Raw genomic sequence first — 4,747 nt, 5'->3', positions numbered from 1 at the left:
TCTCATCAAGATAATGCTGCGTCTTGTACCTAGGCCCTCCGGTGAAAGAAGATGGTATCATAATTTTATTACCTTCTCTGGAAAGATTTTTATTTCCTTTCTTAGAAACTTTAAGAATCTGCGAATAGCTTTCACAGCGGAGATTTTTCTGGTTAAAAAACAAATAACGAAGCCTGTTGCTTTCGATCATCGTATACGCATCAACCAGGAACTGCTGATATAATCTCCTGGACATAACAATAGTAGGAGATTCACTTCGTCTCGATTGAATGCGATACGCAAAGAATTCTCTCATCGTCACCTTTGTTCTTTTTAGACCGCCTTTATCGATGAATCCAATGTCGATACCTAACCTAAATCCATCCTCGCCGTAAGGAAAAAGCAAAGGATACTGTAAAGGGAGGTAGGATGGGTGCAGCTCACTTATACGCTGAAACCCTCCAGAATTAGCCTGAAGCACTACATCACGCGGTTTAGGGTTTATATCTCCCACGATAAGCCCAGCAACCTCGTCAGTCGTAGGTATATTTTGGACTCTACCGTCACTATCTCGATGATTTTTCAAAATCAACTTAAAGCCGCTGGTATCTTCACATTGTGCTAATCTATCTCTAGCTGATCTAAACGCGATGACGTGTGGGTTGTTAGCATCTAACATATCCTTCAAAGTCTTAACGATACTCTTCTTTATTTGCTTACCCGGTCCTTTCTCGCTAAAACAATTAAAAACAACAAAAAACGGAAATTAATTCGTGAACATAATATAAAAAATATATTACAATAAACAACTCACCCCATAACACCCATCCTATTCGAGACTTCGTTTACGGTATCATGAATATAGAGCTGCGAGAAAGCAGGACTTTTGGAAGGGCCAGGCAAAAGTTCACCGATGCGATGATAATTTTGACCCTGCATGCGAAACACATACGGTGCATTCCCATGGTTCACGGAATTATAAATTTGACCACCAAGCGACGTGAATGAGAACATCATATTGTATGCTCTAATTAAAGCACGGAAATTTTTGCTTGTCTCATCCTTGCCATACAACATCGACATAAGCACCGGTGGAGGATTTTTTAGTTTAGGCAGCTCCACTTTACCCTTCATGCAACACGTAGAAAATATAGGCCTATTTTTAGCTCCACGTTTGTTAATACGCTCGCCAAACCACATATAAGCACCGCAATTTTGACAGGTATAAAACGGATCTCCATCATCAAAATAACCTGACACAAGAAGCACTCATGTACACAATAATATTAATTATATTTTTTTAAAAATTATAAAAAAAACAACCATAGTAAGTACCGTTTTCTGTTAATCCAGGTTTCACATTTATGATCGGTATGGATCCAAACCCTTCCTGTTCCATAATACACTCATCGGCGTTATCGAGATGTTCAACAAAATCATAATCCATTGCATTATCGTCGTCTGTTTGGTCCTCCCTATCACCATGATCATAATCCGAATCGGTTGCGAGGAAATGCACGTAATCATCTTCGTAAATCGGCAACACCAACCCTTATATATAACATTTTTTTATTTGTTAATCACACGTACAATTTCGAGAATAAAAACTTAATATAAAAGGCTATCGTACCGGTTTCTGGTGGTCTTGTCCTCGCTTTTATCCGTCTTGATTTAAGTATTGCTACACGGCGCGCTCTCGCACGACAACAAACATCCTTAGGAGGTCGTGAATTCAATAACGCACGTAATTCATCAGATACCATGTTTTCATATGCCGCGATAACACGTGTTCGATTAATCGACTCCATGCCTAGAAATTATGAATATATATTAATCACAACGGAAAATATAATATGTCACTACAACTTAATTATGCGTGTGTGGGCGTTTTTATTAATTAAATTAATAAATTTTTTAAAGATAATAGACTTAACCCGATAATCTATTACGGAAGGCAGTCAGTCCTTCGTGCTCTGATAAGAGGATGTTATAAATGGTAAGAAAATAAGATGCTAGTCATTAGAAAAAAAAAAAAAGCCAAGACAATAAGAAAACAACGAACATCATCACTCCATAACATTATCTTTGCGTGTTACGATAGGTATTTCATCTTTTTCAGGATTCCTGACGCCCGGTTTATAACATCAGAATCAGTTAACGTTCAGTCAAAAATTTTAGAGTTTTGATTGTTGACGACAAAAAAATAAATAGTAATTACAAACAAAGTATCTCGTCGGTAATAATGAGATCCGGATTCAACATAACCCTCGTACATCTTGTAATGTTGGTACATCTCCACTTTATGCATAAGATCTACATAATAATTTTTCTCTTTCTTTTTGTCATTATTGTTATAGCCAAACTCATCAATCAAGTAATAATTTTTACGTTTATCAAGAGCTCTTTCATCACTTTGCAGAAAACCGTCAATTTTGCTCCTTTTTTTGTTATCATGGTTAGAGTTAAACTTATCAATCAACAAATGATTTCTATGTGTATCAAGAACTGTTTCGTCATGTTGCAGAAAACCGTCAATTTTGCTTTTTTTTTTTCTTTCTATTAGAATGGTTATAGCAAAACTCATCAATTAGCAAATAATTTATACGTTTATGAATAGGTCTTTCATAAGACTGCAGAAAAATTTGTTATCATGGTTATAGCCAAACTAATCATCATCTAATGATTTTTACGTTTATCAAGAGTTTTTTCATGAGTCTGTAGAAAATCGTCAATTTTGCTCCTTTTTTTTCGTTATCATTTTTATATCCCAAACTCATCAATCAGCAAATGATTTATATGTTTATCAAGATCTCTTTCATTAGAATGTAGAAAACCGTCAATTTTTGCTCTCTTGTTTTGTTATAGCCAAACTAATAAATCAGTATATAATTTTCACATTTATCAAGAGCTCTTTATTAGGTTGCAGAATACCATCGAATTTGCTCCTCTTTATTTATTATTATCATGGTTATAGCCAAACTCATCAATCAAAAAATGATTTCTACGTTTATCGGGAAACACCTTCATCAGGCTACAAAAACCGCCAATTTTGCTCTTTTTTTTTTTGTTATTATTGTTATATCCAAACAAATTAATCAGCAAATGATTTCTACATTTATCAAGAGCTCTTTCATTAGACTGCAGAAGAATTGTCTATTTTTCTTTTTTTTTCGTTATCATTGTTATAACTCAACAATCAACAAATAATTTTTATGTCTATCAAGAGCTTTTTCATTAAACATTAGAAAACCGTCAATTTTACTCAACTTTTGTTGTTATTGTGGCGATAGCCAAACTCATCAATCAGCAAATGATTTCTATGTTAATCAACAGCTCTTTTATCAGGCTGTAGAAAACTTCCAGTTTTGCTCATTTTTTCGATAAAATGGTTATATACCCAAAATCATCAATAAGCAAATGATTTCTACGTTTATCGAGAGCTCGTTCTTCATACGGCAAAAAACCGTCAATTTCCTCTTTTTTTTTGTTATCATGGTTATAGCCTAACTCATCATCAGCAAATAATTTCTAGGTTTATCATGTGATTTTTCATGAGTCTGAAGAAAACGTCAATTTTGTTCTTCTTTTTTGTTATCATGGTTATAGGTAAAGTCATCATCATCTAATGATTTTTACGTTTATCAAGAGTTTTTTCATGAATCTGTAGAAAATCGTCAATTTTGCTCTTTTTTTTTTGTTATCATTGTTATTTCTCAAACTCATCAATCAAATGATTTCTATGTTTATCAAGTTCTCTTTCATCAGAATGCAGAAAACCGTCAATTTTTGCTCTTCTGTTTTGTTATATCCAAACTAATAAATCAATAAATAATTTCTACATTTACCAAGAGTTCTTTATTAGGTTGCAGAAAACCGTCGATTTTGCTCCTCTTTTTTTAATTATCATGATTATAGCCAAATCAATCAACAAACGATTTCTACGTTTATCAGGAAACACCTTCATCAGGCTACAAAAACCATCAATTTTGCTCATTTTTTTTGTTATTATTGTTATATCCAAACAAATTAATCAGCAAATGATTTCTACATTTATCAAGAGCTCTTTCATTAGGCTGCAGAAGAACTGTCTATTTTTCTTTTTTTTCGTTATAATAACTCAACAATCAGCAAATAATTTTTATGTTTATCAAGAGCTTTTTCATTAAACAGTAGAAAACCGTCAATTTTACTCAACTTTTTTTGTTATCATGGCGATAGCCAAACTCATCAATCAGCAAATGATTTCTATGTTAATCAACAGATCTTCTATCAGGCTGTAGAAAACTTTCAGTTTTGCTCATTTTTTCGTTATAATGGTTATATACCCAAAATCATCAATCACTAAATGATTTCTACGTTTATCAAAAGCTCGTTCTTTAGACGGCAGAAAACCGTCAATTTTGTTTTTTTTTGTTATCATGGTTATAGCCTAACTCATCATCAGCAAATAATTTCTAGGTTTATCATGTGATTTTTCATGAGCCTGGAGAAAAACGTTAATTTTGTTCTTCTTTTTTTTGTTATCATGGTTATAGCCAAACTCATCATCATCTAACAATTTTTACGTTTATCAAGAGTTTTTTATGAGTCTGTAGAAAATCGTCAATTTTGCTCTCTTTTTTTCGTTGTCATTGTTATATCCCAAACTCATCAATCAGCAAATGATTTCTATGTTTATTAAGTTCTCTTTCATTAGAATGCAGAAAACCGTCAATTTTTGCTCTTTTGTTTTGTTATATCCAAACTAATAAATCAATAAATAATTTAA

This window comes from Arabidopsis lyrata (genome assembly GCF_000004255.2).
Source record: "Arabidopsis lyrata subsp. lyrata unplaced genomic scaffold ARALYscaffold_27, whole genome shotgun sequence".
Classification (NCBI taxonomy): Eukaryota; Viridiplantae; Streptophyta; class Magnoliopsida; order Brassicales; family Brassicaceae; genus Arabidopsis; species Arabidopsis lyrata.
This window is presented reverse-complemented; position numbering follows the sequence as displayed.